Below are 22,910 nucleotides of genomic sequence, written 5' to 3' on the forward strand. Positions count from 1 at the left end.
GGATGGGGCTGTGAGCAACCTGGTCTAGAGGGAGGTGTCCCTGCCAGTAGTAAAGCAGTTGGAGCTAGGTGATCTAAAAGGTCCCTTCGTATTCAAATGATTCTACGATTCTAAAATTAAACAGTTCAAATAAAGTTGTAGGAACCCTGATCCACTCTTATCTTTCCTGCAAGACTTGGGCCTTGTCATCATGATTGCATCCAGAGAAACTTTGTTCTATTAAAATATCTTCTTGTACTGTCTTCTATTTGTTCCTTATCTGAATTGTTGTGTTCTGTTTTTACTTCTTGCTTTATGTAACACTTTTAGTTAATTCTATTGTAGATGAATCCTCACAGTCAATAGAGATATCACATTTTTGAACTGTGTTAGCCAGTTCCTTCAGAACCCTGGAATTCATGTTATCTGACCCCATAGACTTGTACGTGTTCCGCATCATGAGGTAGTCTGGACTTGCTCCTCTCTTACACTAGGAGGGATTTTGCTCCCTCCACCTCAGCTTTGAAGTTCAGGGACATGAGAAGTGTGAGAAGCCTGACTGGCCACGAAGATGGAAGCAAAGAATTCATTCACTGCCTCAGCCTTCTCCATATCTGAGGAGGCCAACACTTCCTTTTCATTTATCAGAGGTGGGACACTCTCCTTAGGCTTGGGGTAGTTTGCTTAACGCCGTACTGCTGGGAATAGTGTGCTCACTCAGCAGAAATAAAGCTAGAGTCAGTCACTATGTAAGCACACACTCTGCAACACTGAGCAAAATGCAGTAAGAATTAAAGTAGTAGGGAAATAGAGTGTGGATAATGATTAGGCTTTTTCAACTCTCCTACCATACAGCTGTTACAGAACTGTAATGAGCAGTACTAGTATGTGGCAACATTTAGAAACTGTAAAAGTGGTACTAGAAGGTACTAGAAATTAATCAGTTCTTAATGTGAGTCCTCAAATGTGAGAATGTGATCAATAATAATACTGATACCAAAGAAGAATTGTAGAATCCTAGAATCATAAAATGCCTTGTATTGGAAGAGACCTGGAAGCCCAACCAGTTCCAACCCCATGCCGTGAGCAGGTTTGCCACCCATTAGATCAGGCAGCCTGGCGCCCCATCCAGCCTGGCCTTGAACATGTCCAGATAGCACCATGCCTTTGAAAAGCACCAGTATACTTTTCAAATGACAATTTCTTAGCCTAACTCCAGATGTGAGCTTGTTAACCTTTGTTCTTTAGTTTGCTATTGGATGAGAGTTAACAAGACTGCTACTAGATTCTCAGACCTGCAGAAGAATGACTTTCTAGCGCCTTTTTCTCTCTCGTTTTCTCTCCAGCATTCTTGCTGGACTGTACCATTCAAATGCTCTGATTACATATTACTGTTACTACATTGACTCATAGCAGCATACATCAGTTTGGAGGTTGGGAAATGCTTTTGCAAGGAAGGGGAGGTAAGCAGGAATGGAAGGTTGAGCTTTTAGAAATGTGACTCTTGGTTAAAAAAAAACGACATCAATGTATGCAGTAGACTTTTCCTGCACCTCTGTGTATACTTGCTGTTACAGTGAAAGCCCGCTTGCTGACACCAATCATTTCCATAAAATTTAAGCCAGTGTCTTTGGGAGGAAAGATTTAATTAACACATAAGCCCCTGAGTCACTATGACAATCTGCTTTCATAGTGATGAGAATAATCACATTTCTGCCTACTGTCAGTCCTTGAAATATAGGATTTTTATGAATAATCTATAGTACATTTTTTTCCTTACAGAAACGATCAGATTCTTTTGTTACTTTCAGACAAGAACATTTCTGTCTCATGCATCTAGAAAAACTCTAAATTTATCTGGTGCCTTGAGGGGCTACCTCTGCCTGTGTGACAGGAGGTCTCTTGAGCATTTTGGGTTAGTAGCATGAAGGGAGGCTGAACAATTCCAGCCTAACCAAGATCCATGAGACATCCCATTATTTAAATAGAGGTGCCCTTAGGGCACTGCATGCAGAACCCGGCAGGGTAAATAAATAAATAAATAAGCAGCACTCGTTGCAGCCAATAAATAAATCCATGGCCGTAATTACAGTGCAATAAAATTAGATTCAAAAAACTTTCACTGTGAAGCAAAGATAATAACCTAGGTACAGAGCTGTGAGAGGTGTTTTTTTCCCCTTAGTCCAGTTGAAAAGATCATGTCTAACAGTACGTACTTTTTTGACACCTCCTTCTCTTACTTGTTATAAACCCTTGAAGGAAAAGATGCAGAAGTTTTGTTTTTTTTTTTCCCCCTGGGTTAGTTTCATCAAAGTTGTTTCTGATTTAAAGTGGCATAAGTCAGATAAGTATCAGGCTTGTAAGGTTTAATGCTATGAGTGTTGGGGCTTTGACAGTGTTGAGAATAATTCTATAATCGCAATTTAGAGAATGCTGCATTTGTTGTTCTCAGTAGAGCTTGTTATATAATTTTCAAATCTTTTTACTTTCTAAATACATTTTTATTTGGTTTCACAGCACTGAACAACAGCTAAACAAAGTACAGTCTGTCTATTAGAATGTTCTTAATACACCTTTACAGCTTTAACAACTTTAATACCTAAAAGTCTTTAAAATATATATTTTGCATCTAAATAAATGCTTTTTTTAAAAAAAATGCTAGCAGTCCTCTTGTGTTATGCTTGATTGCAACCTGTTTTCTAAATTAAAAAATGTAAATGTGGCATCGACAAAGGTGAAAAAGATTTAAAGTGGGCTCTGGCAGCATTGCATACGCTCACCAAACTAAATCCTATGTATCTAATCAGTGTCGTCTGGACTGTGTGCCTTGCTCCATTGTTTACTCTCAGATCCATAATAATTTTGTATCCTTTCACTGGGCGAAGATTCATTTTAAGAACTAATGAATTTAAAAATTTGCTTTTCCCTTGTCCATTTGCTACTGAGCCTGCAATTTGACTTTCATTGTTTGTTTCCCTCCATGTCTCGTCATTCCTTTTCTCTCTTTCTGTCCTTTTACTTTATTACATTTTTTATTGAGGATCGAGATGAACTGGTTGCTGCATCATGGGCCCATTACACTTCCTAACAATTCCATTTACACCTTATTGTTTGTCTTATTGCTGGAAAATTCAGGTGATTCATCATGCCTGAAGAAGCACCTGATCCCAATTCCCTTGATATCACGATCACTATGTGACAGGAATACAGTTACTGGTGGCTTTCAGACTCTAAGAGGCCAAGGTGATAACTCTTTTGGGACTTTTAGCCTCTCAAGTATTGATGAGTTCCATTTTCGTAACGCTGTGTTTTCTTGCTCCCTTTCAACAGCCCCCTGAGTGTGGAAAAGGGCCTGGAGTTAATAAAGGATGTGGCAGATCTCCTGAAGCTGCAGATGAGTGCCTTCGATGATGTCAAGTACGTATATGGAATTTGCCTCTTTTTATTTTATTGGATTTATTATTTTTCAGTAGTTCATATTACAATCGAATGACTTCTCTTTAATGCCAAAATTAATGAGAGTATATGCAGAAACAAAAGAACATTTTGGTGATCTTTATAACATCCCCTACACAAATTTAAGAAACAATTATTTAATACAAACTATAAAGACTGAAATAACCCCATGCTCCCACAGGGAAAAATCTCTTAAAGTACTGTAAATCTATAACTGTCATATTTAACAGAGTATGGGTTAAGCAAGTACAGTAAAGAGTCATCATACTCAGCATAGCTGAGGGTGAAACAAAATCACAGCGGGAGAAAAACTTGCTTCCTGGCTTTCAGTATGGCACATGGCACAGGTCATGCTGCTTGGACAGCTACTCATTTAACAAGTCACAGGGAGTTCAGCTGTGTTGAAATGCTGCTTTTCTTATGATTTATGTTGATAAATGTGCTGTATGGTAATCACCTAAGTTAGGAGGTTACGATTTTCCACGTTTGGTTAAAAAAAAAAAATTATAATGGCGATTTTCTGAGACCACTTTGATAGGGACATTTACTTTATAAAACTTTAGTTTTTGCTTCCTTAAATAGAATAGTTTAATAGAGAAGTAATGGAAAAAAAGAATCGGCTGTGGTTGGTTTGTTACAGCGTGCTGGAAAGAACTCACATCCCAGTTCACGGAAAATAACTGTTATCTCAGTAGCATCCAGGCTTTGCCTATGTTTCAGTATTTGGGGCTGCTTGTTTTTCCCCGTGAGTCCTATTGCTGAAGGGCAGTGCCTTCTCAGCCTTTCTTGTGTTTAGCCTTTGGATCCAGTGAATGCAATTTGTATTTTTTAACTCTATGTTTTTAGCCGTGGTCTGAAGATGTTGCATTTTTGGTGGAAGTGTTGTATTTTATGAAATATACTGTTAATGAAAACTGAATTTTGTAATGACAAAAAAATGATGTTTATGGCCTTCCTTATAAAAGAATTTTCAACCTTGAATTTGAATACTACCAGATAAATCAAAGCTACGCATTCAAAGGGATAATTCCACAGAACAAGTTCTCTGCTGGAATCAATGGGTTCTACTTCATTAACTTCATTCATTTACATTAAAAGAGCACTTTCACCTCCCTCTACCTTTCTAATTGTTAGCATAAAACCTTTTTTTTAAAAAAAAAAAAAATCATTTGATAAATTGCAACAACATTGCAGTTGTCAAGCTGTAGATTTATTCTTTAATGGAAAACATCCCTCCAGTGAAATAGCAAGCTATGAACAACTTTTTTTCTTTTCCTTAATATGCAACTTTAGGAAAGCTGAATATTTTGCATCCATTAATATGCAGTCATATGACAGTACCAAAAGTACTTGTATGATATGGTCTGTATTTTAAAGGTGCATTATAAATTATGATAATTACAAGCAGGACAGACTATTCTGTCTATCAGCGCATCATAGATCTTTGTCTTTTTAACACACCTGTAAATCTGTTAAAGGTTATCCCAAATACCAAGTTAGGGAATAATTACAGAATCACAGAATCACAGGGTTGGAAGGGACCTTAAGGATCATGAATCTCCAACCCCCTGCCACAGGCAGGGCCACCAACCTCCACATTTAATACTAGACCAGGCTGCCCAGGTCTATCCATAATAAACCTTTAGTCCAGAAAATGAGCTGGTTAAGCTCAGGTTAAACCCATGAAGTGCTATGGAAATACAAAAGTGGACATCAGACAGCAGAAGTAGAAGCTTTAAAAAAAAAACATTAATGTTTTTTGGATTTGTTCTTTTGTTGTCATTACATAGCCATCATTGGAAAACTGTATGGACGTGAAAGCTCTGTCTGAATGACCGCCTGTAGAAGGGTTTCGAGAAAGATCTAATGATATGGGTGTTCCTAATTCACCATTGACATACTGAAATGTGAGGATGAGACCTCTAAGGAAGTATTTTATTTTATTAGTATTTTGGTGGTTTTTTTTCCCCCTCAGGGATTTAGCTTTTAAAAATATCAGTAATCCTAAGATCAAGAGTTTATGAGAGGTTGGAATATGGAAAACTAAATTAGATTGAACTCTGACCTGAATCTGAGCTTGGATTAAAATTCTCAGTTTTCTCTTTCCCTTCCAAGAATCCTGAAAAGGAAAATAGTGTACATCTGAATTTTTTAGACTACTGCACAGATTTCAGATTAAAGTCATTTTAATGAGAGCCACAAATTTCAGAATTCAGACAAGGCCATCGCATTCAAGAGGAATAATACAAAAACTGAGGACAGAGTGTGAGTGGTGAATTTTTAACATTCTTTAAATTCTCAGATAAGGTTTTTTGTCTTATTCTATGCAAAAACTGATTTCAAGGGTACTGATTCACAAATACATTACTACATTTAGTTAGTTTTGTTTGCAGATATCCTTCAGTCTTCCATGTATTTTTATTTTTTTCCTCTGCCTTGGAGTTTGGTTAAGTGAACAGTGGCTTTTTTTCTATGGGTTCCTACTGATTACCATGTTTGTTCTTGATTTTATTTGATGCATGGTAGTAATCAGCTTATCTTCTCTTTCACAATCCTGCCAACTTTAACCGATGGCCTGCATTTCACAACGTAGCCTCAGGCTTGGCTCCCAGAGCGTTCAGTCCACTTCTACAGTTGGTTTGTTGTCAAGTTTGCATTGACATAAACTTTGCTCACCCTGTGAAGCAGATGATTGGGAATAGATTTGGGGAATACATAATTAGAAATACTTCCGTACTGAAGAAAAGATCCAACATGTTAGCTGTCACTTCTGGATACAGCCTGAATCTTTATGGAAGTAATAGTTATGCTTAATATGTTTTGTTAATGGTTATGTAGCTGTCAAATAAATTCCATTATTTCTTATTACATCATTAGAGACCATTAAAAGGATATTAGCATGCTGATGTAATTATGCAAGCAGACGTAAAATGACTATAGTTATGATTTTATAATCTAATTATGGGTGTCCAATGCCTCTGGTGATTGATTGTTGGACTGGTATCATGGATTGAAGTCAGATGGGTAGTAGTGCTTGGAGGGCTTGTATTTATTTTAAAATTAATACTACCTCTGCAATCTGCAATATTGACCCTCTTCTTGTAATTAAAGCTCTTTTTACATTATAGAATAAACTTAGAAGCGCAACAGGTTATCAAGAAACATCCAAATATAATAAAAGCTACTAAAATTTGTTAGCTCGGCTGTGAAAGCAGTGGAAAGAACACTCAAAATGTATAGTAAAAGTGACATGCATGGCTTTTTCACGTTCTTATAAGAATACAAATTATTTCTGTGCTCTTATTTTCTTATATTTGGGATATTTAGTGAGAACATTGCTAATGGGAGGTTTTCAGCTCTAAATTTAGCTGAACACCCTTACATGGAAGGAAAACAAATTATTCTGATGTCATAGTATTTCAGACTGCATATCATTTTCAGCCTCCAGTCAAGTGTGATATTTTCTGCTGAATATTACATCCTTTGATGTAAACTGCAGTAACAGTGATTTTTTTTTCTTCTCATTCTTATTTCTCTCTTTAGCCTTTTATGATTTTCCCTATTACTGTTGAAGATCGCTTGCTCTATGTATCTTTTTTCCCAATTTTATTCTATCACTTTTGCTTCCTTCTATGCATTTCAATGAGCATCTTTGTCATTTTTGCCTTTTAATATACTTAAGCTTACGTACTCAATGAACTGTCCTTCCAGGACATGTGGTAACTTGAGAAAAAGCATTTCCATAATTTTTCAGTGGAAAACCTGTAATAGGGCACCCTGTATTCATTCCATAAAAAACATCAATGTTTATCTGTTACTTTTATTTTGGAGCATAGCAGTTGTTGTCTATATTGGCCTTTAAACTATTTATGTAATGTTTGGGATACACAGGATACTCACTGAAATTCAAGTGCTAATGTGAACAGATTTTCTAGGCTGATTCTGATTATCTAATGTGAATTCCTGGATTGCAAAACCATAAAATTTAATCTATTCCCTATCAGTACAGTTGGTTGCACATGTATCATACATCCAATACTAAGATAAAAACCTCTATCAGTGGGCTTTTAGACTCTAATGCTCAAACTAAGAGACCACAGATTGGCTGTTCAGCTTTCACCTGAATGTTCTCACTTTCCACACTGAGATTAGAGATGAACTCAATATTTTAGTTGAATTGTGTTTTACATGAAAAATGAAAATTTGCATTAAATGAAGCTATGTATGGAAACTATATGGAAGCTTCAGATGGCAAATCCATTAAAAAAATTCTAGCAGTCCCAGCAGTGTTGTTTGACATTTTGAAAATAAAATGCTATAATTTTTCAATTGAAAGAAATGACTCATTTCAAAATTTAATTATGTTTAGCTTATAAGGCAAATGCTTCAATTTTAGTGATAAAAAATAAACTAACAATTGATTTTGGTGAAAACTAAACTTATTGTTTGGTGGTTGCTTTCTTTTTTTTTTTTTTTTTAATTTTTTGTTCAGATGACCAAAAATATCAGCCTTTCAATAATGACTAATCATGATACAGTCTTTTATAATATATTTTTATATATTTTTACAGAATTCTGTCTGATTCCATATGCAGGAAATAAGATGCTCAGCTAATGAGCAGCTCTTCAATGTTCCATTTTATCTTCATTGTTCAATGTGTGGCTTCAGGCTTTCTTTATTCCACATTATTCAAATCCTGCACTGAGGTCAGAAAATCCATTTCTTCTCAGTTTTGCTGTTGTTTTGTTTTGTTTTCCTGTGGTGCTCTTGTGCTCCTGTGGATCTATCAAAGCATTTGACAAACTTAAATTGATAGTCATTATAAGAACAATACAGTGCTAGAGTTTATTCATGAAAGTATTAATGGCAAAGCATCTACTAATTTGAAATGTCCAGTCTGATATCTAAGAGTATGTCTTAGACTGTTGTCTTCTGTGAAGAACTCCAAGTATTGAGTTCTCGTTGGCTTCAATTATCATTCTGAGTATTCAGCTGTCAGTTTAAACAGTGCTTCTGTTAAAAAAAAAATAAAAATAAAAATAAAAAAATAAAAAGCATGGCATGACTTGGCTTCAGATGAACTGAGTCTGAATCTCTGAGGTGGAATTAGATGGTACCAGCAGAATTCAAGGTCATGAAATGTCCTTAAGGTCGTTATAGTTTCATATCAGTTTTTTAAAATACTGCCAAAGGTCTGCCAAAAATGAAGTTAAAGATCCTAAAAATAGTTATCTGCTTTGGTATCTGACCACTATTCATTCTTGGACATCAGGGATCCTATTGAATAAATATTTTGGAAAGATAAGGGGCATCTGTCAATAAAAAGTAAGTCAAGACTGATTTTTCCTGTTGTACTTTCCTATTGTCCTATTGTACTGTGTCATGTCCTTAGCATCAACTCTGTTTTTAAGTAATTACATGAAAACAGTAATCTAACAAAAGCCTGAATTTGGAAGGCTAATCACCAGAAATGCTGTGGGCACACTCTCACCACACTTTAAATTTCTATTTTTTTAGCAGTGAGGGTACTGACACTTTCTGGCTCCTTTTAAAAAAAAATGTCTCACATGAGTAGTGAGTAGTTATGAGTAGTTATCATTATCCTTGCTCTTAGGAAGGACTGAAACGGTTGGGTTGGAATAATACAATCTGAAAAGCCAGCCAACCATCCCAGTGAAAAGAATGTGGACTGAGGAAGATATTTGAAAATCAAACCAAGTGGTGAAAGTTCAGGAAAGCTTTAAACTTGTTCAAATTAAAAGCGTAGGGCAGGCACATTGACGAGTGGAGCTCTCAGTCTCACCTATTATGGATGTGCATTGGCTGTAGTGTCCTAATCATGCTATATAGGTTTTGTTCATTGTTTGTCATGTTATTTTTCTAACACCTGAAAAACTCAATCAGCCAGTTAATCATATTCAGTCATCCAGAACCTAAACGCTGGAACAGTACTTGGTATTTTCACTTCATCATGCTGATGGATTATGACATTTGGTATATGTATGCTCTAAATGTGAACATCTCAGTAAATTGTCGGTAGCTTGAAAGGCAGGATAGTGTGAGGGAGGCTTATTTAACCCAGTGAACTGTAGTGGGACAGGTAGCACAGTGTCTGGTTAGGTTTTGTACTGGCCAGTAACATGAAACTTGCCACTGCTGTAGAAGCTCTCCATGATTCCTTTCTCCTTGATTCAGTGTGAAACATCTTTTCTTCATTCTCTGCACCCGTGGGTGAATCTTGTGAAGTTTTTTGTTTCTAGATTGGCAGATTATGCCATCTGTGCCATTTAGAGAGGACTTTTCAAGTACTGTGCTTATAAGAAACCATTCAGTCCATCTTCTTCTCCTTATTGTGCTGTAGTATAAGCTATCAGTAGGCTGAATTTTTACTTCCACTACATTTATTGTCCAGAAATTAAGCAAGATTTTTATTTATAACTGTACTTTTCCTTGGTGTCAATAAAAGCATATACATTTCAAAAAAGTTGAAAAGCATTTGTGATCTATTTTTTTGAATCTAAATAACAAACCAACAGGCTAAGGTTATTTGGCATAATCTTGTTTAAAATGATATAAAAGCATAACTCAGAAATAATGGCACCACTTTTATTCAAACTTGACTTCTTCTACAGATTTAATGAGTCTGGAAAACAAATTGTCTGAAAAATGTACTGCTGTAACTCATTGCATGCAGGCTTTTATAAGAAATTACATTGTGTTTTCTGGTACATATTGTCTTATTTGACAACTAATTTTCAATATAAAGATGCATCAATTTTACAGAAATGAGGATAAGGAAACAAAAATAAGGTGGAAGTTTCAACTATGCATTCCTTTACTTAAAAATGAGAGATTTCTCAGCCTTGGCATTACATTAGTCTTGTGGCTTTTTCCCCCTGAGGTACAATATATTTTGTGTGCTTTTCTTTAATAAATGTGCATATAACCAAGATCATTTTGCCTTCTCCACTGTAACTTTCCTGCTAGAAAAATATAAAAATATATTAAAAATAACAAGAAGGATTTTGGCCTGCAGCATTTTATGAATTGTAGGTGACAAAATAGAAAGACCATAAAAATCTAGGAAGACTCTTATAAATAAAAATGTACTAACTTCAGCTTTCCATTACAACATTTCATCTCATTAAATCAGAGGATTTGCACCTTTGTAATCAAACATAGAATGAAATCCCATGTTACAAACATATATCCATGCACTCGGGAGAAGTTTTTTTATAGACAAGTGAGCTTCTAAAGTTTATCTATTTTAAATTTCATACTTCTTCCTGTACATTCTATATTACTTTCTCTATATTATACTCATTTTTAATAAAATTAAAGTCCATCATATTATAAGGTGGGAAAATATACTCCTTTGTCTCAAGCAAGGCAGTGAATATGTGCCACTGCATTGAATTTGTATAGCTTTAGTAACAGGTAATTATTTCCGTTATATGATGGGCAGACTAAAACTCAAGATAGCTTTCTTGATTTTTCCCTGAAATGGTACAGAATTTGATGACAGATAGGTATGAGATTAGAAACATAGAAGTAGAACCATGATTCTCACTCCTGAACTAAAACTTGGTCTACAAATAATACAATTAATATTAGCATTGGAAAATACTATAGTGGAGGGCAACTGGTTAAATACATTTAAAAGAGAAAATTCTTTTAAAGATTTATTTGAAAGAATAATTATGAGAAATATGCAAAATTACTCTCTTTGTCTTTCTTTATCCTTTGTTCCTTGGCTACCTGATCTCCTTCAAACACACAAACACACTTTTATATATTTCTGTTACCTGTATGGATGCATGAAATCAGTATTACAGACTTGCTGGCCAAACAGAACAAATAAATTATTATTCTTCACCTTTTTTTAACATCTATCCAGAAAATATTGTACAAATATACAGGTCCACGAGCTTCCTGGGAAATTTTGTATTCCCAGGGAATGAAATTCAGTGGGAGCAAATGTGACTGAAAGATTGTATAAATTCCCCCTGCAATGCTTCCTCTGCAAAGGAAGTAGGCTGGCACCACCACATCTCTCCCTAAGAGCTGCTGGTGTCAGGTCCCAGGACTGAGTCTTCCAGTTGGTCTTGTCAGAGCTAAAGGATCTTGAAAGGGCAAGCAGTAGGGCTCTGGTTGTAGCCATCTAGCTCAGAGTTTCAAAGCATTTTGAATGGAGGCTGTAGCAGTTTGTTTTCGTTGGTTCTCAGTTGTGCTGTATAATCCACATTAAAAAAAAATGTGTCCTATCTGGATCCTGTCAAATCTATGAGCATGCTGAACCTTTACTTCTGCAGAAGTCCTAGCATGAGTCATGCTCTTCATTAGCTATTGAAAGTCAGTTGTGCAAACTGAGGATAAGGTGGCTATCAGCACAGGAGACAGATTTTACATGCAAGTTCAACAGAACTGTTACTAATACAGGTGTGCCAATGTAGGCCTCATATCAGCAAAATACATTGAATGTTTATTGTCTAAAATCTTAAGGCTTCTGTTTGTGTGCTAGCCAGACTACCAAGAGAAAAAAGAAAAAATATACGTAGAATCCTGTTATCTTTTCTTTTTGTTTCATTTTAAAGACATAACTTTGTTATTGTTTAGTTTAATCATTGGAGACTGAAAAAATGCACTGTGTATTTTAAGCAGTATTTTGAGACCATTGTCCCAGTCTGAAAGTCTTTTGTTGCAAAAAAAAATTATAGCACTTGCATGTTTTGTTCTTTAGATGCTGCAATTAAGAACCATATTAACATAGCAGGCAAAGCTGGCAACTTTCAAGTACTCACCATGGTGAAAATATCAAGTTTTGTGGCTTGTGACAGATTAATAGAAAAATTATTTTAAAACTTCACATTATTTATAGTGTCACGGAGTAATCATTGGAGGTTGCATTTTGTAAAGAATAAAATAAGAACAAATGAATATGGTATCGATCTCCAAATTGAGCGTTGCCCATTTTTAAAATATTTCAAATTATAAGCTTAGCAAAAAATCTTCACCTAAGATGAATTGAATTGTAACATCTTTAAAGTACTCCTTTATCATGTCTCGCTTTGTAAATGAGCATCAGTGTATTTAGAAAAAATGAAAGAAAAAGCTTATATAATAGACAATTAATATGAAAATATGTAAAAGTCAATCATTTTAGTATTTATTGGTATCAGAGACTCTCCAAACATGGACCGGTGTTTTTGGAAAATATCCCTTTATGGATGAATGATATCTTTTCTGTGACTTCATTCTTGAAATTATTCTAATGACAGTAGAATCAGTGAGAAAAGTGCAGCAGAATTACTTCATTGGAGCATATGAAGAAGGACTAGAAAGGACAGTGCAAGGTGTCCAAATAATTATCTGATTTATGATGGCTATATATGTGGATTACAGAGGTAAATTTGAACTGTTACCATCAAATTTGGCCCAAAGCTTTCTTTCCATGTAACTCCATTTGCAGGATTTGGTTGCTCTGAAACTGGCTGTCTAGCTAATCTTTCTAATCTATCTACTGAATACATCATACCCTGCTGCATGGTGTAAACTGTTCTAATCAAATGTAAATGATAATAGAAAATTCTTCACTAGCTGGTGAATTTGTAAGCATTGCCATTAGTGTCTTTCCCATGGCAAGGATTTTGGTTTTCCATAGAATTGATGAATGGCTTGGTTTGGAGGGAACCTTAAAGATGATCTAGTTCCAACTCCTTTCTGTGTTCACTAGATGTGCCCCTCCAACATGGCCTGGAGCACTTTCAGGGATGTGGCATCCATCGCTTCTCTGAACAACCTGTTCCAGCACTTTAAGTAAAAAATTTCCCCAAACAATGAATCTAATTCTCTCCCACTTGTCCTATCACAGTCCTATCGAAATGTGTAAGAAGTCAGTTCCCCTCCTGCTTATAAGCTCCTTTCAAGTACTGGAAGGCCACAGTGAGGTCCCCTGAGCCTTCTCCGCACTAAACAAGCTCAACTCCCTCAATCTTGAAGGAGAGGTGCTCTAGCCTTCTGACAATCTTCATGGCTCTCCTCTGAATCTGCTTCAACGTCTTTCTTTTACTGAGGGCCCCAGGCCTGGATACAGTACTACAGATGGAGCCTTGCAAGGCAAAGTAAAAGGGAACAATCCCCTCCCTCTCCCTGCTGGCCACCCATCTGTTGCTTCAGCCCAACATACTGTTGGCCTTCTGGCTGCAAGCACACACTGCTGGCTTGTGTGCAGCTTTTCAACCATCAGAAACCCCAAGTCCTTCTTCATGGAGCACCTCTGAGTGAGTGCTTCTCCCAGTCTGTACCATATCTGGGATTGCTCCGACACAAGTGCAGCTCCCGTCACTTGGCCTTTTTCACATGGGCCCACTTCTCAAGCATGTCCAGGTCCCTCTAGATGGTGTCCTTTCCTTTTTTTTGTGTCAGCTGCACCATTCAGCTTGGCATCATCCACAAATTTGCTGAGGATACACTCAATCCCACTGTCTGTGTCACTAGTAAAATGTTAAACAGTGTCAGTTCCAAAACCGGCTTGTGGGACAACACTTCTCTCTGGCCTCCACCTGGACTGAGAGCCAGTGACCGCAACCCTCTGGCTGCAACTGTCTGTTGAATCATCCAGCCTACAAATCCATATCTCTCCATTTTAGAGATAAGGATGCGGTTCAGGATGATGTCAAAGGCATTGCACATGTCCAGGCAGACAACATCTGTTGCCCTCCCTTTGTTCATCCATGCTGTCACTTGAAGAAGGGCCCCAGATTGGTCAGGCATGATCTGCCCTTCATGAAGCCATGTCGGCTGTCTCACACCACCTCGTCCATCTCATGTGTGCCTTAACATAGCTTCCAAGAGGATCTTTCCATTTTCTTCACAGACACAGAGGTGAGACTCAATGGACTTAGTTCTCTGGATCTTCCTCTCTCTTTCTTAAAAAATGGAGTGATGTTTCCTTCTTTCCAATCACCAGGGACTTGGCCTGACAGCCCTGCCTTTTGCAATTTGATGAATACCTTAGCAACCTCATCAGCCAGTTCCTTCAAGACCCTGGGATGCATGTTATCTGCCCCCAGACAGTGTTCATTCTCAGGAGGCAGTCTCAAATCAGATACTCATCTTTAGTATTTTGCCATTGTCACCTATTGATGGTGTTGATGTTTGTACAACATATCTTCTTTAACTTTCCCTCTGCAATTTAGTTGCAAGTTGAATATAGAAATATGTCTGCAGACCATGCTGCAAACAAATGCATACAAATTTAGTTTTTGTATAGGATGTAAATATTAATGGCTAAGATAATGTATTTTGGGCAGTAATGCAGCTCATTGTGGAACACCCTTTGTTGTTCTGCAGTTTGAGAAGCATGTTAAGAGTTTCCAGAGAATGGTTTCAAGAGCTGGAAAGATTGAAATAGAAGACTGAAATAGGAAAAAAAAAAAAATCAAATTCATCATTGGATGTAAGAAATGGGAGAGTAGATACAGCTGTACATGAAGTTCTGATCACTTCAGATACAAAATTAAGCACTTTTATAAACAATAAGTATATTAAAGGTGGCCATTTTTAGCACTAAGTCTAGGTGATGATCAAAATATTCTACCCAGCAGTTCAGGGAAGTTATTTTGTAGAAGCTGATACCAGAGCACAATAAACTCTTGACAGATTTCCAGAATATTTGAGGTTTAATCAGTACCTGCTTATGTATAGATAATATAAATAGAATTGAAGCAATTATCCACAAAGTAACTTTTGATCAGAGGTTCTGGTCAAAAATATTGGTGAAGCCTGTATCAAGTTATTGGTGGATTTATAGCTAATTTGAATAATAGAAGGAGCCCAAATAGCAACTATATGCTTTTAATCCATCTCTGTAATATATAAGGATGACCAGGTGCATTACTGTGCTTTTGCTATGCTCTGTAAATCATGTTATCCAAACATAATGTATTACAAAAACACCTCTGTGAATCACATGCTTTTTTCAATTCAATTCAATTTGATATGTTTATAGCTAATACATATAATATATAACACATTTACACAAGTGTGAGCATTTTACATTTCCAAATTGGAGAGGGTGTAGAGGAGGCTGAAGTGCAATATAAACAATGGACATAAACTTCACATTCCTAAACACAGTAAGCGCAGAAATATGTACACATTGCAAGTCATTAGTTCAAGGCCACCAAACATTTCCTGAAACAATTACCTTCACTGCTATAAAATTCACTTTGCACAATCCTCTGGAGCGTTACTAATTGCTTTTCTTAACCCCCAGAGATTAAAGGATTTTGAAATGAACATATAGACAAGTGGCAACTCTAATTTCAAATTTAAGCTTTATAAAGGCAAACTCTGTTATATGAAACAGTGTAATTAAGAGACTATTTAATGACAGCAATATCCAGTCCTGATCCCCTCATCTTCCTCCTATCTTGAGAAATCACACTCTGCTTTTATTTTTTTAAAGTATGATGCAAGCTCAATTCATTTTCATCTGGCATCAGCTCTATGTCTCATCTTCAAGAGTGCATATAACCATGTTGGCACATGTTTCTCAAATCCTTTTCCACTAGAGGGTATGATAGACTGTGACTGTATTTCACAGTAAACCTTCTGTATGATATTGTAGTACTAAAGTACACACACATGAGGGAGAAGAACGGGCACACAAAGCTTGGTACATAATTTATGGAGATTTAAATCCTGTCATTCATAAATATAACTAAAGGCTTGAAAGTGATATGGACTTTGCCATACTGATCATGGTCCAGCTCTGTTGCCATACTGATCATGGTCCAGCTCTGTTTATTCATCCATTAATCATCCATTTGTTGACAGACAAAATAAAAATGTTGTTAATCTGTAAAACTGTTAATGAAAAGAAATACTTCTGTTTTACTTCAAGAATATTTATTTGTTTGCGTGTTCTGCGCTCCCCCACCTTCAGATGGGAAATAAAAACCCAAGGGAAGGGGATGTTATTAAATCAGCAATCAACCTTCAAGTCGTTTTAGTATAAACACTGTAATTATTTCATCTCTAGTAAACAGAATATAAGACAACAGCACTTAAGTGTTACTATTTCCAATATTTGAATATCTGTTAAAAAAAAACTGATGTGGCTGAAGGCGACATTACTGAAATATATTTTAAAAAGCACAAGTTGTGACAACCAACAGTAATTAGTCAGTAAATTCCTAGTAATAAATTTAGCAGGTCATTGCAGCAGACCTTATGTTTTGCATGGACAGAAGACACCAGAGTTGCTTACCTTTATTCAAAAATACATCAGAATATACTATTCTGAAAAAAAAAAAATAGCATATGTGATTATGGTATAGTTCAGATACCTTCCAAAACTCACAAGGTGGATTTCAGTTCAGTTATGTTAGAATAGTCAACTGCACATTTACATGGGTATAACCATAGCAGCATAGCATGCACCTTGTTGGGAAAAAACATTATTAAACAAAAATCTTATCTAAAACATTGCTTTCATAGATGAAAGATGCTACCACCTACCACTTCTAATCTCTTGGCTAAGAAAAAAAGAACACTGCGTTGTGTGTGTTAGACTTTGTTTATATTTCTGGTGTCTCTTTCTCTGGTATCTTTCTTGGGCATGGCTGGCTGGGCTCTGGCATGACGTTGCCTGCTGCCGAGCAGAGTTGTGTTGGCCTTGATTTGTGGCAGTGGTATGTTTGCAATTCGTCCGGTCATAAACATTAGTGTGCACTTCAGCAAGCCCTGGTATTTCAATAATTGCCATTAATATTAGGTAGATTGCAGAGGCTTTGACAGCTGCATGAGAAAGCGGCCTTGCTTATCTAAAGAAAAGTTTCTGGCTAGGAAGCACCATGGATGTATTTTATACATCTTTGTACCCCATCTCAAGATAGTCACCGTCTTGTCAAAAGAGTCTTTTTGAAAATATTTTGCAGTCAAATAATTACTGGCTTTGTTTAAATGGTCTCGTCCAACATATAAATGAACAATGAGGAATTCCCCAAAGGGAATCTATTGTTATTGAAATGTTTATTTATTGAGTGCGTTTACCAGAAGCCCCCCATGAGAAAAATCTCATTTTATGAGCTTCTTGAGCAGTCAGTTCCCAAATATCTAGCAGAAAAGCAATTTTGGCCAAACAATCTCAGGGTCTTTTGTTTGCTTTTAAATAATTGACAGAATACCAATGTGCAAAAAGTTGTGACAGGAGCTGCTTTATTTTCTTTATTTTGCAAATGTTCCTAATGAAATTGGGCTTATGTTGTGCTCGACTATTTCCTTATATTCGATCAGTTGATTATTACAGTGGAGAAAAAATAGTATCCCATCTAACAGTGCAAGAACAGACATTTGAAATGATTCTTAGATTTCTTCTTTCTTGCAGAAAGTATGGGTATTAATATAATCCCTGCCCCATATGGAATTTTTATCCCACCCTATATCTCATCCTATCCTTCCCTCTATTTCTCTACATCCTCTTAGCTATGAAGAGCACATACATTGTGGCACACACACACATACATGTGGCAGCACATATATTGGCATTCATATTTTTTTCATATTCAGCAACTCATTTGCTCTGAGTCCTGAGTACACTGGGCTTATTCAGGTGGGGTCAAATTCTTTGTCTTTGCTGATAAAGCCAAAGTGTATCTACACCATGTTTGAAAGGTGACATGAATTCCAGGTTCTTCACAATAATGGAATACGTAGATTTGGGAGAAATACCTGAAGTTCTTTGTTTACACGGTCCTTGGTGTGGGACAGATGTGTACTAGGTCGTTTTTATTTGCTTTTGTTTGAAGCAGACCACTAATTATACTGTGTCTGAGCAGCCAGAGAGGAATCGTCATTTCTCTTAGGTTGGGAATGCAGGAAGAACAGTGCAAGATTGGTTATATTCAGTGCATGATAATATCCAACTTCCAGGTGGCTGTTATGGTTGATTATCTCTATGTTAGTGACAGAACTGGGGAATGGCCTGAATTTCTGTAACACATTTTATGTATCTTAAGTAATGCAATTGTAGAGTATTATAACCAAACATAGTACTTAAATGATGTTCATAAATGCTTTATAAGTGCCTAACATTATTAAAATGCATTTCTTGAACATTAATGACTTGACATCTGGAGTATCCTTTAGCAATAAAATCTGTATTTTAGTTTTCTCCAACACAGAAGAGTATTTAAAGAAAAATGGTTGATTAATGGCAGTTCCTAATGGAATAAAATACACACAGTGCATGCTTTACAAGTAAAAGATTGAAAGGAGGCTCCTTAATCTTACTCTGATTCCCTTTGTGACCTCAAAACAAAGTCTTAATGTCAACAGTAATGTCAACTTCTACTTAAAATGGAAAAAGTTTAAAGGTATTTCTGTCTAGGATACATGTGATGTAATTAAGTGCTCGCACTTCATTAACTGCTCTTCATTGTATGAATGGAAAATACAAATGCGAAGTATTAGTAAAAGAATAATTTAATACTTCATTTCAAGCCCTGCAGCAAAATTATTTTTCAACTTCTTTTATGTAGCAATTTTTCAGATTTCATTCTCTCATGAGTCATGGCTATATTAGGTCAAAGCACGTTACCTGTATGGTTCTTATCAGTTTACCACAGCTGAAGCAGGTGTTATCCATAATATAATTCTAATGCTTCTCGCTGTTTGTGTGAATAATAAAAAATTAGGCACTCACATAACACATATGTGAGAAAACTGTTATCACTTGCCAGTTTTCATGTTTGTTCAGCCCTTGCACTCTCTGCTCCTATATAAATGTATATTACAGTTACTACTGTAGCTTGCAATCTGAAAAAAATTCCTTAAAAATACTTTTACCATGGTCGGGTGTGTTTTCTTATTTTTTTGTTTTTGTTTTTGTTTTGTTTTGTTTTGTATATTTATGCATTTTAGAATAATATTAGAATGGAAATATCTTTATTCCTTCGTAAGATGTGCATGTAAGTTGGATATTATTGAGATAAAAGGAGAACGAATGCAGTATTACATCTATAGATTTGTTTTCCTTGAAAAATACAAAATGATTTTTTCTTTGAAACCTTGAATACCTTTCTCTTCATTTAGCTAACTAGTACCTTGCTCTGCAAATGCGCAATAGATTCTAAAACCATAAAGATCCATCAGGATACACCCAAAATGGTCACCACAGTTTCATCATTTCATAAGTTATTCAGATAGATGGTAACCTCTGTTGTTAAAAGATAGTAATTAGTGCCATCTTTCTTGTCAAAGTCAGCCACTGGATCAGCTGACTTTGTCCAAAATCTTTTCCCCAAGTATGTTCTTACAGAACATGTTTAACGTATATATTCTGAGTTTTTTCAATCATTCCTCTGATTTAGAGTCATGACAAGAGGGCTAAACTTGTGTTAATTTGGAACTTTATGTAATCTTTTAAGATGCTGAATTCCAGTGGAGTTCTGTGTTGTTTTTGGGTGAATAATAATTTCATTGCCTTCATTTTTCCATTTTTGTAATAAAAATAGTTGTTTACAGGACTATTTGAAGTTTAGTTAATATCTCTGAAATTCTTTCAGACAGACATAAGACCCATGCGTAAAAAAAGAAAAACCACAAGAGGTATAAGAATGTATGCAAATGTAGCTAATGAAGCAAAAGGAACAGGGCTAAATGGCGTCTTAATGGTTTCTCCTTAAAAACCTATTTTGAAAAAGAATATTATGCCGTGTATCTTGATTATGAGTCTTACATTTTTTAATAATCTTTTCTAGCATGCTGGGACCAGCTGTGACCTTCAGAGTGCACTCAAACCTCCAAAACATTTCAACTGCGGATGTTGCCAAAGCAGCAGGTAAGAATCCTTATCCTCCATTGCAAAACTGTGGCCTCACAGTTTAGAGGGCTGTAGGCAGAAAGACACATGGAGACTACACTTCTCCCTGGAAGGCTGGCATTAAGAAGGGAAACAATTGAGGGGTGAGGGGCTCATATGGGAAGTGTAACAACTCTGAATTAATTAAAAATGCCCCAAAACTCAATGTTTATAGGGAAAAGGGATTAAACAGAGACAAATAAGCATGGCTTAGCATGGTGAAAAACGATCAGTGTTGTCTTGATCTCAGAAAAAATGTTGGTTTTTTTTTTTTTTTTTTGAATGAGAATTTATTACCGTTGTGTTTCTGATACCTTCAGAAGAAGAAAAAAAAGGTATTGTCTTAGCCTTAACTGACAGATCAAAAGAAGATATAAATATATATATCTTTGTTGATGCAGTGTTTATGCAATTTTCCTGACCCATTAATCCTGAGTAAATACTGAATATCTGGAACTAAACTGCATCTGAATAAATACCACTGTTCTAAGGACTGCTCTTGGCTTCTAATCAACTTGGCTGTCAACTATATTATGGAGGAGTTGTTGACTGAAAGAAATCATTTATGTAAAATAACTCAATTGATAACTGATTTGTTTCCAAATTACCTAATTGATAGCTTTTAAAAATGATAAACAAACAAGTTGCAATATTGCTTACAAATAGAAACAAAAAGAAGTTCATTTAGAAAACCACTGGGAGCCCAAAACTGTCCATTAACAACCTCTACTTCCCTATGGATGAATTCAGCCAGGACTCTGTAGGATCAAGAATCTATTTTCAAAGTGTCTATAAGAGAATAACCACAAGCATCAGTACAAATTAGGGGATGATCTGCTGGAGAGGAGCTCTGCAGAGAAGGACCTGGGTGTTCTGGTGGACAAGCAGTGTGCCCTTGTGGTCAAGAAAGCCAATGGTATCCTTGGGGTGCATTAAAAAGAGCATGGCCAGCTGGTAGAGGAAGGTGATCCACCCTCTATAGTACGCCCTGGTGAGCTCACATTTAGACTACTGTGTCAAGTTCTGGGCTCTCCAGATCAAAAAGGCCGGAGATCTCCTAGAAGCCCACCAAAGGGCAACAAAGATGATAAAGGGTCTGGAGGAACTTCCGTATGAGTAACCTGGATCCGTTCAGCCTGGAGAGAAGAAGACTGAAAGGGGATCAGATAAATTTTTATAAACATCTAAAGAGAGATGGGAGGCAAATGGATTAGGCCAGGCTCTTCTTCATGGTGCCTAGCAATAGGGAGAAATTGCCTAAAACTTGAACACAGGAGTTTCCATACAAAAGAAGAACTTCTTTTCAGTAAGAGTGATGGAGCACTGGACCAGGTTGCCCCAGAGAAGTTGTGGAGTCTCCTTCCTTGGGGATATTCAAGATATATTAGAATACATTAAGATGCAGTTGTAAATGTTATAAATAGTTTATTTCGGGAAAACAGAGGAAGTATCATTAGTTTTTTCTTCCCACTGGGATCAAAGTAGTTTTTTTCACCTTCTTTACCTTAAAGATTTCTGACAAGTTAGGGGGTCATGGAGGCAAGAGGCAGTACTACAGACTCACCAGCTCATTTTAATCATTTAAATTGTATTTTACCTACTATAATATTCATATTCCATGCATTTCCTAACTTCAGTTTGTTTAGTGCATTAAAATTTTCAGGTTTTGATTGCTGCAGAAGAACATTCGTAGGAGTCTTACATCAACTCCTGTCAGTATGTCACCAAGTATAACCGTATTTTTTATAACTAAATCTGTATTTGCCTTTTAGCAAAATAATAATAATAAAAATGATAACAAAAATAAATTATATATATGTCCAGGAGTCAAACATTCTAAATTAAAAAGTATCTCCTCCTTTTCTAACTAATGAATAAAGATGCAGTAGTCTGACAGTGTGCTTGTAAATCAGATCACTTATTTTAAGCAAACTTTTTTTCACTTGCAAATCTTTAAAGCCAAAATCAAATTTAGAAGTTAGAGCAACAGCAGTATGTACTTACATAAGATTTTTTTCAGGCTTTGGCTGTAATTAGAAGTTTTAGAAGATAAATTAATAAATAAATAATTAATGAATAGAATTTAACAAAGGAAAGTAATGTGGAGTAAATCAGTGAATATTGCCAGGGGAGGCCCAGGTAAATATGTTACTCCATCTTGCTTACAGAAAATGAGTAGACGTAACTGACAGAAGAATTTCACTGTCCATCCTTAGATTGAAACTAAACAAATTTAGAAATTGAGGTACTCAGATGCCACAGTAATTATGGGAATGTAAATTATCCAGTTTTGCAGAAAGGAATCTATTTCTGCAGCTTTTGTAGTAACTTCTTATTTCATTACTATCCATAGCAACATGCTCTGTGCAGCACTTAGCTCTTACTATTTGTGTAGAATATATTTTTGTAATCAAAATGGATAAATTACATCCTTTATTTTCATTGTTTAAACACAGAGAACTATGTTAAAGTTTTCCATTCTCCCCTGTGGAGTTTCACAAATATACAGGTTAGAGAAGGCGTGGGACTCACAGAAACTTTGAAAACAGATGGATGATGTAGAATATCTACTGAAATTCAAAGATAGGAAGTTATAGTGATAAAAGT

The 22,910-nt window shown here is 36.0% G+C and overlaps 1 long non-coding RNA gene across 1 annotated transcript in view; it reads left to right on the forward strand.

Moving 5' to 3' along the window:
- Positions 1–3,321: 3,321 nt before the first annotated feature.
- LOC122189763 overlaps positions 3,322–22,910 on the forward strand; it is a 134,856-nt gene continuing 115,267 nt past the window's right edge. The window contains exons 1-2 of the long non-coding RNA XR_006181961.1: positions 3,322–3,396; positions 20,203–20,282. This is a non-coding gene — a long non-coding RNA (uncharacterized LOC122189763). The remainder of the gene's footprint in view (positions 3,397–20,202; positions 20,283–22,910) is intronic.

The sequence above is a fragment of the Lagopus leucura genome, unplaced genomic scaffold (assembly GCF_019238085.1).
Source record: "Lagopus leucura isolate 7727_CA_CO unplaced genomic scaffold, USGS_WTPT01 Super-Scaffold_100157, whole genome shotgun sequence".
NCBI lineage: Eukaryota > Metazoa > Chordata > Aves > Galliformes > Phasianidae > Lagopus > Lagopus leucura.